Source organism: Anas acuta, chromosome 8 (genome assembly GCF_963932015.1).
Source record: "Anas acuta chromosome 8, bAnaAcu1.1, whole genome shotgun sequence".
NCBI lineage: Eukaryota > Metazoa > Chordata > Aves > Anseriformes > Anatidae > Anas > Anas acuta.
In genome coordinates this window covers 7,998,309-8,013,250 of record NC_088986.1, presented here as the reverse complement: position 1 = coordinate 8,013,250, position 14,942 = coordinate 7,998,309, and the positions used below count along the sequence as shown (strand labels likewise).

General features: G+C 41.9%; 1 protein-coding gene across 7 annotated transcripts in view; it reads right to left on the bottom strand.

Moving 5' to 3' along the window:
- The window catches only part of BEND5 (BEN domain containing 5), a 924,018-nt gene that overhangs the window by 318,396 nt on the left and 590,680 nt on the right, over window positions 1–14,942 (bottom strand). The window lies entirely within an intron of this gene.

Genomic DNA, 14,942 nt, shown 5'->3' with positions numbered 1-14,942 from the left:
GTATATTTACTGAAGAAAATGCTCAGATGATTGAACTAATGTTATTCTAGTAAATTATGAGAATATCACTGGAGTTTATAAAGCAGAACTCCCTCCTGAAATCAGTGAAAACTACCTGGTTCAACATCACTGACTTGGGTTAGCAACTTAGTTTGGCTTGATGCTCCTTATTTATTTTACTAAATAGTAGAGAGTTATTACTAACCTTTGAGGTTGATCTGGAAAAATAATTCTTTATTGAAGTCTCGTCAATCCAGAAAGTATCAAAACCCGAGCCTGAGCCTGAAAAAATCATTCTTCAACCTGAGATATGCAAGAAATCTCTACTGCTGAGGAGAGATTTGCAAGATGGATTAGGAAGAATTTTGCCTTTGGTTTGATGTTCAAATTAGATTACTAATTCACAGAGTCCTTTTACTGTTTAATAAATTCAGATGAAAAGGAAAGATACAAATTCTTACAGTTTTCTCACTATTTAATACATTCAGATGAAAAGGAAAGATAGAGCATAATCAACACATGCATTAATTTATGCAGATCTTTCCCTAGCTTCATGTTTTAAAATGTCTTTTTAGATAAAAGGCCAATAATACTCAGCATTTTTCATCTTCAAAGCGCTTTGAAAATCTTAACTACTGAATTGGCATAGCATACCCATCAGGTCCATAAAGATTAGCATCCCTGTTTTAAAGAGCAATCCCAGGCAAAAGAAGTTACGGGATTTCCTCAGTAATCAGAAGTCAATGCCAAGGCTAGGTGTTAATTAGCAAATTCATAACTTCCAGTTGCAGCACTTAGATTAAATCCCATGCTCTTGCTAAGTCACTCAGTACATGATACATATGTAAAGTCCTGGCAATTCCATGCTACATGAAGTCTAAGAGACGTAAAAGGAAACAGCCATCTTGTACAAAAAAAAAAAAGTGCATGCAACAAGGAGGGGGGTTTCAGTGGTATGCCCTTTTCCTTGGGAGCAATGCTGTGAGATGGAGAATCTTTCCCAAAGTGGAGGCTATCTGTAGCTACATTAAATCAGACTGCACAGGCTGATCTGCCATCGGATCTGTGCACAGATGGACTTGTCCAAGCTGGGGGCATCCTCCCCTGCTGCCACACAGGGCGGGTGGAGGTCCTCGTGGGACCGGGACTGGCGAGGGAGCACATGCTGCCCTGAAAATGGGGATCCAGCAGCAAACTCGGTGCTCGACCTTCTCAGTGCTAAGCAAGGCAAGTGTCTTACACAGCACCAAGCTTCACCTCGCTTCTGTCAAACCACCCCAGCCCAGACAGCAGAGGTGACAAGAGGAGCCAAAGGCAGAGATGGCAGGCGAGAGCTGTGAGAACAGAGCTGAGAAGCAGATTCAGACCTTCTGATTAGCACCAAGGGTTACTTGAACAGATGCCTTTCTCTCACAGAGGGCATAACCACGTTACAGAGAGGAGTTTCTGCAGTTTATTTACAAGGGAAGAACACTTCCTAGATCTGCTACTAACAGTTTGTTCCTGTAGCTGTGCTTCAATCTGCACTACGCTGCTGGAAGAACCGTCACTAAGAGCAGCTCCAGCACTTCTCCTTTTAAGTTCATTATTTTCTTTCTGCGATATAAAGGCACTTCTGTGCAGGCGCTGCAGATTGTCAGTGATGAAACAGAGAGCCAGTGATTCACTTCAATGGCTGTGCAATAGATTCACCTTCGCTGCTAAGGACAGGGAGCTTGAGAGGTGGGAACATCCCATAGAAAGGCAAGGTAACTGACATGCAAGACCTGGCCACTGTGAAAATCATAATGACATGGGGATTTACAGGTTATAGAGAAGTCCTTTTTATTTTTTAAATCAGCACTTTAAAAGGGGAGAAGACAGGGGAATGTGCAGCTCCCCATGTGAAAATATGCAAACAGGAAATACTTCCAGACTGCAAGTGGCTCGTGTGCAGCCCCAGTCAGAGCTGTAATGTCGGCACACCGAAGGTGCTGACAATTGATGCAGCACCTGTTTTATTTAGATATGGGGTGTTGCTGTTTTGTTTGGGGGTGATAGGTGCCCTCTGGCAGAAGCAGATATGTAGTGGTATCTTCTCCAGTCATTCATAACAAGGCACGTTTATGCGAGGTTATGCACTGCTTTGCTGGCACGGCGATGGGCTCTGGGCCAGGGGGTGAAATGCCATGGAGATATTCTAGCCCAGGGCCTAGAAGACAAACATCAGAGTGGAAAGAAGAGTTCGCAGGAGTACAGCATACAGTAGTACACAGTTTTGGTTTGTCCTTCCCTACAGCATCAAACATTAGGGTCATGCCTTTGCTTTCAAAGGCTTTCAAAACTCTCAAGAGACCTTCAAAAACACTGGCAGTGGTTGGGCTGTGGGAGAGCTGAAACCACCGCTGATCGCTTTGATGGTGAGACAACAGAGTCTCAGTGCTTCCTGGTGAAGGAGCTTCCTTCATCTGTCTCTTGTGCCATACCTCACATGCAGATTGCAAAATCTGTGCAGCAACAGGAGCCCTTTTATGATATATTGCCTCAGCATCTAGCACCCCGGGGTCCTGGTGAAGGACAGGACTCTCTCCTGACCACAGCTATGCGTGAGGAGTGTCGATCACAGCAAGTCCAGCCTTGCCTTGCAATCCCTGCGACAGAACAAAGCCAGACACCAAATCCAAGCAATGCAATTTGGAGAGGGTTCAGCTTTGAATCAAGGGCTGATAGCCACCTCTCAGCACTACCTGTAATTATAAGTCTTTATCGCTCCATCTCCAGGACCCAACTGCTAGCCTATCATAAAGAAAACAGGCTCTCTCCCAAACACGTAAATGCTTTCTAACTGCAGATCCTAGCTTACAACGCACTTCATCGAAGGTTTAGGCTATCAAAAGGAGGCTGCATGCTCCATGAGAAAAGTAATATCCGTTTTAGCTTTCAAACATTTTGGCTTTTTTATTAAAAATATGTACAACAAAAGCCTTACACTGTTGTCATATACAAAGGAGATAACAAATGGCATATACAAAGCAGATAGCAAACGCTAAGAAGTGGAAATCTGTCACCTACTAATATCAAAAGGCAACACAGAGAACGAAAGGCAGAGAAGTTTTTCACTGCAGCCTGTTCATAGTGTGAGCAAAGCTGAACAAACCTATTGCAGCCATGGTTCCTCCATCCCCTGTGAGTGCTCGTCACATGGACCAGCATCCCAGCTATCACAGAATACAAAAGGCTTTGTCTAAAGGGACAATGCAGAGATAAAATCATAGGAAAAAATCCCTTGCTTGTATGAGAAATAGCATCTTTGACTATTGAGAGAGAGCATTAAAAGTAACACGGGTTAGTATTTTCACTGTGCCTTACGTAGCAGTGTGAAGGGGACAGCTGATCTCATGGTGCCAGGCCAGGCAGGAGCACCATCTCGCCTATACTCCGAGAGAAGTGGCCGGCAGCAGGGCAAGAGCTGGGAGCCACAGGGGACCAAACACAGCAGCTCCCTTCTCCTCTCCCTCCCCAGGTCTGGAACCATCTGAAGCTGAGAGCTCCTGACCTGCAGAATGGCAAAGCCACATGGGCATCCAGCTCCTTGCTTCTCTGGAAGTGGCTTCCACCAGTTTCTTTTGACATTTGCAATCTCTAATTTGAGAAGGAAAAAATAAAAAATGAAGAAAAAAATCATGGCTGGTGCAGCAACCTTGAATAGTTCCCTGATTTCTGTGCTGGGAAATCGCACACACCCACTGTCAGATGACATTAGACTGATCAGCTTCTGACTCTGGTCATATGCTCTCCTACATACAAAGGCTGAAATGTCGGTCTTCTGCATTGCCAGACCTGCAGGAAAATAGTATCCTCCACAAATTGCGGTAATTGAAGGTTCCAGGAGATTTCATTAATATGTAATAGCAGAACACTTCGGACAAAATGGATTGTGTTGGGGGAAATCAAAATCTGGAGCTAGTGTTTTAATTTCTAATAATAAAAATAAAAATAAAATAATAATATTGATAAAAAAAAAAAAAAAAAAAAAAAAAAAAAAACACAGATTTTGCTTTAACTTAGTGTTTTAAGTAGGGTCAAAAAAAAATGTATTATTACCTCTCTACTCCAGATATAAGCCAACATGTGGCTAAGTCTCTAGTTTTCTAAATGCAGTGGCCTTCATGTAGTAGTTATATACACACTACTTCCAGTGTATGGCAAAGCACAGGAATTTAAGAACTGCAGAACAGAAGCATCTGCAGAGCAGGGTATAGGTGGGCTGTGGAAACCAGAGGATGAGGTTAAGAAGAAAGACATATCATAATGATTCCTTCTAGCCTTAAAAATCTACAAAAAGACATCAATACTGAGAAAAAAAAATAATAAAAATCTCTCCCTGCCTCCAGTTCAGTGCACAGGCTGCATTATGCATTAACACCCTCTTGAAAAAGTTGCAGAGTCTCTGTCTAAGACGAGACAAGCCACTGGAAAACATGATGAAGTTTGTCATAGCTGTGCTGGGTCTGAGGATGGCAATTCCCCTCTGGCACTGGCACAGCTGCAGAAGAAGATGTGCTGGTGACAAGGAAAGAGGCATGGCTTTATTTATCTGTTCCTGTAGCTGCTGTGATCCTGTGCCCAGATACTCGCTCTGCTGCACTCGAACACTTCCATTGGTCTTCCTGCACTAGAAAGGGGGAAAACCCTTCAGTGTGTTTCCCTGGGCTGATTCTCCTTGTTACACTTTTCTTGGCCCCTTCAATGGACAGTGTTACCCACAGTTTCCTGCTCGGGTGGTTGTCCACCAAGCAGCCCCAGCAACCACAGACCTTTACCAAAGGACACACATGCACAGATCCTTCTGCCTTTCTTTCCTCACCGGCCCTGAGCTGCCTTTGGAAAATTCTGTGCCTCAAATTTGCAGGCATTTCTCTCTTCATTTATTAACCTTGCAGCTAAAACAAGTTCCTCCATATATAGCACAACTAGCAAAGCCTCATTCTCAGCAGCTCCGGTCTTCTATCTCCCACCTGCCTCCCAACATCGTTTTTCCTGCAAGCCCTCCACAACACTCCAAGTTCATCCTTTAGCCTCTCAGTACAGCATCCTCCTGGTACCTTCTCCTCACCCAACATCCCCAGCTCCTTTTCTCACTACTCCATTCCAGACCAACAGCCCATATCCCTGCCCTTATGCCCTCCTTGCAGTATGACTATGTCCCATTCATACTCACTAGCCTTGCCTTGTAAAACCCTCAGTTCCCCCTTTCATCCCTTCATTTCTTAATCAATCTCAAGTTTGGCAGCTGGCTACCTATGAAGTTACTATGGAAAACTTTCAAAAATAAATGAAAAAGAGACCTCTGTAGCCCCCTGGTATTCCAGCAAAGGAAGGTGACATCCTTCCATCCTTCAGGAAACAAGTAAAAAACAAAGGGAGAGGTAGAAGCAAAAAAAAATAATAATAATAGAAGAACCCAAGTATAGAAGAAATTTCAGTGACACAGAAAGGACAAAATTCACATCAAAGATGAGCTAGGACGTAATCAGGCAGAAGGACCTCCAAACGAAGACAGCTCATGCAATGCATTTACAGTTGAAAGGCAGAGGCGGATGGGATGGTACTCCAGGCAGTGAGGGCAAGCATTTTTTAAGATGAATGAAATGTTCTGAAAGAGAAAAGTACCAACACAGACTGTGTTTATAATAGATCACATCTTTTTTTTTTTTTTTTTTTTTTTTTTTTTCTCCCAATAGGCAGGAAACTACAACAGGAGGAAGGAAGATTAAGATTCACAGCTCTGAAAACAACTGAGACGATGAATTTAAGAAACCTTTGCCATACACAGTCTCTCATTTCCAAGCCCCTGGTGCAGGGAAGGCAAGGTCTTCTTCTCTGAAAGGGTTTTGTGAGCTATGAGCACAAAAACACAAAATAAACATCAGTTTTAGATGTATTTAACAGGAAGGTTATAGCAAGATTTTTTCCTTTCCCTCTTTTGGAAAGAAGCATACAACACTTGTTTGCCTCAATTCACAGCCAAGTTGGATTGGGAGCTTGAAATCACCCTGCTTTTCTAATTGAAAACAGGTGATGAGGCTACAAAGAATCAGAGTTCACCAGACTATCCATGAAAAGTATTTCCTACCTTTTGTTCAGCCTTACTCCTATTTAAAGGACTTTTTGCACCTCAAGACCCTTTAAAAGCTAAAATAGTTTTCACAACCTATGCTTCTTTTTTGGTAGGGAAACAATTGATGGTTGTTGTTTTACATCGTTATCACTGATGATTTGTAGGCCTATAAAGATAGCAAATAAAATGACATTCATGACATCCCCCCCCCAAACTTATTTTACACTTTTCTCCCCTAGACCTTTAGACTGACTTGCATATGACAGCACTTCATTTGTATTCCAGCCAAACACAATGCTATCTAGTGTCACACCAGGTAAAACAAAGTTAGACAAATTCAGAAAACACAGAAAAATATAGGCAGTTTGGATTTTTAACCAGCATGCAATATGTCCAACGGCAATGACTTCAAGGTTGAAAAGATGTCACTTTATTAACAGAGCACTTACATTTGTATATGTCACGGCTGCTGTAGAAACGACTACAAATGCAGCCAGGCGTCAGAAAGCGTTCAGCAGAGCATTTTCTGACAGAGGGGACTTGACCAATCCAGACAGGCATTTTCACTGGGTCCTACATTTATTCTGGGAAAGTCTGGAGTGTTACAATGAATTTCTATGTAGATGAGTAGAGAGGAGTAAGTCTGCTCAACTTGTAAAAACACTGGAAAAGGATGTATGCATGAACTGTGCTTCCACATGCTCTGTGATTTATATAGATTTATATGGGCAGAGAGGAAGAAGGGATAGAAAAGCTGAAGAGAGCTCAAACCAGAAGCATGCACCACTGTGTTCAGGGTCCAAATACCTGGCATTTGCAGAGCAATATCTGATCTGTGAATAGGATATTATTTAGTGATTAAAATGGCTGCCTACAAATGGTAGTTATAGACTAGTGAATTAGTAACCACAGCTGGTGAAATGAAATACAGAAGCTTATGGCTTTGGGAATAGCAATAATTCAACATTTTTTAAAATCCTGTATTTGCTTCCTCCTCCCCTCACAAAATAAATTCTGCATCAGGTATTTATCATCCATAGTCATCATCATAGGTTCACATAGTGACACCGCCACCACACAACAAAAGCTCACGGTGTCCTTCATTACCACAAGCAATGAGAGCCCACCATAATGTTGAGGGAAGGTTCCTCTCCTCTCCCACCACACCCAGGTGTAACACAAACACCATACATGGACCACTGTCTCCCAGACCATTTGCTGCAGTCAAACCTGCCTCACTTTTGGTTCACTGACAGCTGCCTCTCCAGAGAGTGATATTTTAATGGCGTATGGTTTTTTTGGCCTGTTAGCTCCCAGCCTCAGCAAAACAGCTGTGCAACTTTGGCTGGAATCCAGAATTAACATAAGTCATTTTTTAACCTCTTGATACAAAGGCATTTTACATGGCTCCCCGGTAGAACCTCTGTGCATAAGAGCCTGCTATTAAAATAAGCCACCACATGCAAACCAAAGATGTTCTGAGACAGCTTTTCTGGAGGTGGTTGGTCACAGCCTGGTCCTGTGTGGCATCTGGACAGTACCAAAGGCAAGCTAATTATTGTCATCACTACAGAACCAAACCCATCACAGCACAGCACTGAACATAGCCATGATTTGGAGAACCCCTCGGTGCCTTATAACACTGTTCAAGCTTTAGTTCTTACTGTTTTATCGTCCAAACTTTCTCCTCATGTAAATGCAAACACATCTTTCTTATATGAAGGTTTTGAATCTCCATCAGGAGCCACAGGTATCATTTGCTTCCTGTCCTGGCTTATGGTGCCACAGCAACTTGTAAAACCATGGGGCAAATGAGAAGAGCACAGCATCCTGCCTGCAGCAGGGCTACGAACCTGACCTTTTTTAGAGCTTGTCCATGACTGACAAATGAAAGCCACTAATGTTAAGCCACTTCTTTTTGCCCCACAGCAGCCATTCAACTTTCAAGAGCTCAAGAACAGTTGTGTCTGAACATTTCACTCATAATCTATTGAGACCAAGTCTGTCTACTTTCTCCAACTTTCCAGCTCTCAAATGAAGGTATAATTGCTCTCTACAAACCCCGCTTCCCTTGAAGAACTAGGACATTTCTACTTAAGAGGTTAAACAAGGACTTGGACACAGATTTGTAAATGTTGACTTATGTAACATGTCAAGCAAATGTATGTTGCGTGCATCAGTTGTCTGAAGGTATGTGTGTTGTGCCACTTGCAGAGAGGTTATTAGCAAGGATTTGGCAACATGGCATAGGCTGTTTGTCTTTAATTGCAGGGTCTTGCAAAGCATAAGCAGATATTTGTTTGCAACTGCGTCAGTGAATGGTTATTCGGAGAGGAGCAACCCCGCCTGCGCTCCCCCCTGCATTCCCCACTGCAGCCATCAGCAAACAAAGTCTGAAAAACTACCTACATTTGAGCCTGCATGCTTGAGAGGCCCCCAGATATTTGCATTGATTTGGTTACTGCAAGAGCTACACTGGTAATCTCATAACCGAGTTGCAGTCAGCCTTCATTTTTCCTCATTCAGAGAGGACCGAGTGAGAAATCAGCAGTTTACTTTTGGCTCCAATTCAAAGCAGCGCGCTCCGCGAGGCAGCGACCATCCGCTCCATCAATGCAAGCAGAGCACTTACAGCAGCCAGGTCCTGGTCCAGGACCGGGGTTGCTAAGCAATATGGAAATACAAATAATAAACGAATAACAGCCACCTGCAAAAGATTACATGCTGAATTGTACCTTACCACGAAAGCTTATGTTTCAGACTTCATCTCATTTGGATTCAAATTTGCTGAAATTAAATTTTAAAAGATGGAGTGATTATTGTACAGAATGTTTTGAGATATGTAAACACTTTCTGTTCTATTACTGTGAATCACTTTAGAGTTTGTTTTTTTTCTTTAAGGCATTTAGAGCATGCAGCTCTGTGGAATACAATGGCTGCTTTGCTTATTACAGCACAGACTTGAAACTGCTTAAATACATTTTTCTGTCAGCATGTATTTGCGATTCCCATAGTCATTTAAAAGGTGACTGTTATTCCATGTACAAATGTGTTGTTAGCATGATTGATGTCAAAACAGTGTTTGCACTCCACATCAGCGAAGATTAAAAGCTGCTCATAAGAAATCCTCTTCACAATGCACAGCAATGTAAACACACCATACTAGGAAATCTCACAAAAGAAACTTCCCCTCAAGGCCACCTCGGATTTGCTCTATCCGTCAGTCGCTGCCACGTGTCCCTCGGGAAGGCAGCCTCCTTCCCGGCACGCTTGGTCTGTAACCCGCTGGCTGTAATGGCACCGAGCGCAGCCCCGCGCTGAAGGCCAGCCTTCAGGCAGGGCTCACTCAATGAGAAGAGGACTGGGGAATGCAGAAAGGCCTTCAGCTTTCGGAGTAGATTGCATCCTTGGGCTTTGACCCAGGCAGTTAAAAAGGAAATAAGTGCTGTTACTTGGGAGTGTGCTACCCTAGCGCCCATGGACAAGCACCCAGAAGCAGAGGCCCAGGCAGAAGGGAAGATGCCCTGGTCTCCTCTCAGAGCTGTAGGCCGGTCCTCTGGTGGAGCCATGGAGCCACAGCAGTGCACTGGCCGCACAGAAAGAAAGGGCTAGAGCCAGTGGCTGTGGTGGGATGACACCAGTTCCCAGCTGGAAACCAGAGCAGCCATTTCAGTTGCAAATTACTACAACCTCATGAAATAACGTGCTGGCAGGGTAAAATGGGAAAATCCCACAAACAAGACTAATTTGGGGTCATTCCGGTCTCAAGTGAAATTGTGGGAAATGGAATTCTTCACAGGCTCCATTTCTGCTTTTTTTTTTTCCCATGGTATGCTGATAACACAACTCACTTTGACCCCGGGCATCCATCTCACCTCCAGCAGCACACAGGCTCCTGTTCTCACCATGTGTCAGGATCCACAGAAACTCTACATGTGCACATCTTCACAGCCAAACCCTGAAGCAGTTTGACTTTCCTCAGCTTGCAGAGAAGCAGTTTAAGCTTGCACTTGCTATGGACCAAAAGCTCTCACACACAAACAGTTACACAAAGCTATAATTTGTAAGCTGAAGCGATTTAATTGCAAATTTCAAATTTCATCACCAGAAGATTATCCTGTCTAGGGAAAAACACTGTATTCAACCTTTCTACCAGGGCAGTCTTACCCTGTAAGAAAAGGGGTACCTTACTTTCTGAAGAAAAGGTAACTTTTTGCTCCCCCCCCCTTTCTTCTCTCTACTTTTTTTTTTTTTTTCTCTGCTGGTAGGCCTGGCTCAAAGGCAGGAGGTTGGCTTTACAGGAAAGACAGGTAAAGCTGTGTACAAACCTTGAAGTGGCAACTTCTGTGGAAGCATGTATGCTCTGTATTCTAGAGAAATGAAGCAAGACAAGGTGGTGCTGAGGCAGCAGAATAAATTATGCTAATCCAAACTACAAGGGAGGTACCATGTTGCACAGCCAGATGTGACTCTTAGTATTTATATTTTTATGAATGCACTCTCTGTACCTTGGTTCCTTAGGAGATTTCACTCTGCATTATCACTTAAGCTCACAATCACCCCACGCTTTGAGATTAATCTCCACAATAAACACCATGCTGACAAACAGAACCGGGGACATCAGGGAGAAACACGAATATATTTTTTTTCAGATATTTTTATATATTTTTCAGAGATATTAAAATAAATGTGTAAATAAAAATAATGGCAAAATTCATCCTGGTGTTGCAACAGGAAAATTTTATGTTTGTGGTAGCCCAAGAAAACATACCGATCAAAATATCAGTGGCTAAAATATCCAGGCTTCAGTTTGCAAAGCTACCCAAGAGTGGCTATGAAACTCAGTTCCCATTAAATTAATCTTACAGATGGCTTTCCAGATCTCAGTCTCAAGCTTGCATTGACATATATTTTCTAAAAGCCTTTGGATAGTCTCCTGATAAAAGGCATACAGTGTTATTTGACTTTCAGAGCACGGGACCCAGGATTATATCTTCTGTACTAATTTCTGACATAAGGTGTGACACTGAACCATTAACCAGCTCCCTACTTCTAAGCATTATCAGTCAGTTATTGCTTAGAAAAGTACTTAATCTATTGGGACAGCCTGAAGCTCCATTAAATGTTTACAAATAGTTTTAGAATAGGTTAAAATCTACATAAAAGGCACAGGTAGTTTTCATATGAGCACTAGGTAAGCATACACCCTTGGCATGAGGATCCTATCTCTGCTAGAAACATCTACTAATGGCACCACACTGAAGGCCTGCAATGATGCAGCAGCAGAGATATAACAGATGGAAAGAGAAGATCCCTCAAGATGACTTTCAAGAATGGAATAATGGAGGTGAGATTAAGTTTGAAAATCTAAATACAAGTTCCTACAGACTGATAGGGAGTCTGGTATACAGCACAAACCCAAAGGAAGGATAACAATGTCAATAAAGTCATCGATTACCACTAAATTAAAAGTCCTCAGCATGACAAAGCCATGAAAAGAGCAGGAGATATTTCTAGAGAAAAGTATTTCTAGAGTGATAATGTCACTGTATAAGGCACTATTACCACCTCAGATGAAATTCAGCACAAAGCACCACTGATCAAATAAGAGACAAGTACAGAAGAAACTAAGATAAGCAGATGGATCAGTGAGCATATCTTCCAAGTAAAATTTAAACAGCAGTTCAGTCTAGTTAAGGTAGAGTGGATGTGACTTCTCATAATCTCTTACAAAGACAAAAGACAAGACAAAAAAACAAACAAACAAACAAAAAACACACTATGACAAGGTGGCAACATTTCCTCAGGAACAAAATCAAACTGAAAATAGGGTTAAAAAACAAGTCCTGAAGAATTATGTTCTAAGCTTATCTACCATTACATGGAGAAAGAGCAAAACAGGAACCTAAATTCAATAAAACCTTGGCAATTGACAGCTCTCTAGGTTTTGGGATAACCTATTTTAGCACAGCCAAACAGCTTCACTGTAAGAATTCATGGCGGAACAGACATTCTTGGAAAAGAGTACTATACTTCCCACTGCCAAAATGAACAAGCTGATCTTATATTTTATAAATGTTTCCTTTCCATAACAGACTGTAATATTTACATTAATTCACCCTAAATGTCATCATTTTATTCCTCCATTAGGCTAAGCCTTCCAAATTAAATTGAATAATCTGATACAGAAATACACTTGCCTTTGATGTGACCTGAAGTGATGCAATCCAGACTACAGCTGGAATCGTTACTTCACTGTTTATTCTCTCTCCCAAGGGAAAAACAAATATACATTACGACGTATGGATTCGTGATTTGTTAAGGTACTTGTACTCTAAAAAAATGAATCCTTCTCTGGATTTCATTGTATTAACGCATTTTGTATCCATAACACTCAAGACAACATTCACATTTTCTGCCATCATCTTTAATACAGAAAATTCATTTGTATCCTTCCACAGGCAAAAGAACTCTAGATGAATTTTAGGACACAAGAAAGAGTTTGGCACATAGCTTACAGCCTTGGGAGACAGTCAGGGATTCACAACAACAGGACTTTTTGTCCTGAGCTCAGACTCCACTAACCAGTGCCGAGGGATTCATGGTTCTGCAAGGATGTAGGTCATGCCAGAGGGGACACACAGAGTCCTGCAGGAGCCTGGAGGCAATTAAAAGCAGTGATGCAGCTGAGCATCACCACAGGCAGTGAGAAGGAACTTCCCCCGAGATGGGAAATTGCAGTCAAGTTCCATCTATTCATCTTCCATGTCTCTGACAAGAAAGGATGACTTGGTTATAAAGCCTTTCAGATGTAATGAGTTACTACTAGCAAAATTCTCAAAAGACGTCATAGGTTACTGAAATGGTGCTAAAGTATTTAATAAAGAGAAAACCCTGCAATAATAACAAATATGAATTCCTCTAATCATGCTTTTTAGACTGTATCTGGTTCTTCCAGTTATTCCATTTGGGGCCCCTGACAGTACAAATAGATAACTCTCATATGCAGAGTACAGGCAATACCAGAAAAAAGTTTGATTGTTAGCTAGCAACAAAAGATCCCAAAGTTCTGCTGCACTGCCTGAATAGCCAAGATGTACAAAATTTATTGGAAGATTCTGAAAGAGGGAAAAATAAAATCAGCCAAAGATGACCTATTTTTGATTTCATAAACAGATGGGATCAAGTCAGCATTTCCCTTCCAGTTGTCATGGGTTAGAGACCAGGGAGCAAACAGCTGCTCAGGTCCCAGTTATCAGCAGAGAAAAACAACTGCAGGTACATTCCTTGTTCAAGAAGAAGAAAATGCTAGGTAACTTTACTGAGGAAAGGGCTTGAGGAACTTCTGACATGTCAATGGCTATAGAGGAGCCCATCCAGAAGTGCAAGTACCAGACTCTATGGTCTGTATATCATTAAAAAAATACACTTGACCACCATTAACTTTCATATTAAGCATATAAGGAGAGTCTTAAATGCTACAAACAGATAGTGCAGTGGTAGATAACACACCACAGAAGTACTGAAGATCCAAATGCAACCTGATTCAGAAAGATCCCAGAATTGTCTCAGCACTATTATCACCTTTGGGGCAACCAGCTCACACTGTCACCTGCAGAGGTTGGCAGGGCACAGAGGCCCTCCTCTTGACTAGTAGCATTGCCCTTTTCTCCCTAGCAAAGCAGTGGCATTAGCTGAGCTGCTGTAGGTAGTGGATGAGCTGGAACCCACCAAGGTTCAGACCATGATGAGACAGCAAATTCCCTCCTGAAAGAGAATGAAAAACTGGCAACATCTTGCACCACAAAGGTGAAATCTTTTGGGTACAGGTTCTACCTGACCTCCAGAAGAGGAGATAGGATCAGTCAGGTAAGCAGTGACCATGACAGCAACTTCTGCACCACCCATAACCCTGCAAAACATCACCAAGTCCTTGCCCAGAGTGGTTAATACCGCAGCATTGGGGTGGGATCATACGAGAATCAACTGGTTTCCACTCTCAGCATTTCAACACGTACTGGAACTGCTCAGATCTTATCCCTCCCATCATTAAGCTTCTCATTAGTTAAAACCTACACAGCCCCTCCCGGGTCACGTGGAAAATGGCCACCCTTCAGTCACCCCCAGAGGGGGAGGAAGCCCACATTAGGCAGAACATTACAAGTCTTTTTTTTTTCTTGAGTTCATCAGGTATGGGTCATCATTTGAACTTCACTGGCCCTGTGATGCTGTCTTGTCCATTCTTCATAAATGACACTTGGATGAACCAGTACATGAGCTTTGAATTGGCAGAGGCATTCATTTCAAAATCAGGAGGAATCACAAAAATATCAATAGGCATTTAAAAGTGAAACATTAATTATTTTTCAAAAGGTGCAGTATGCAAGTTCCCTGATGCCTTTACAATAGCATTAATCTAAAAAGCAAATCAAAAAACAAACAAACAAACAAAAAACCACATAACATTTACAAGTTACTAAATTAACAGGGAACCTTTAGAGAGATGATGAAGGAAATTTAGAAGAAGCCTGTTTGATACTATTCAAAATTCTCAAATGAAGGAAGGGACTTCTTAAGGAAGGATTAATTAAAAGTTGTTTGTTTTTTTTTCTTTACATTGATAGAATTTGTGTTTACATATTTAAGTCTGTTTTGACCTTCAGAAATCTAGCAAATAATTTTTTTTATTAAACTATCTCAGTGGAGGAATTTAGCAGTTCCTCATCTTGTCCCTGAGGTTAACTGAGGATATGATATGTTTAGCAGGCACAATCAAAAAAAGTATGTGCAAGTCCTACCTAAAGCAACCTTTAAATTATCAAAGTAGACACAGCAAGGGTTG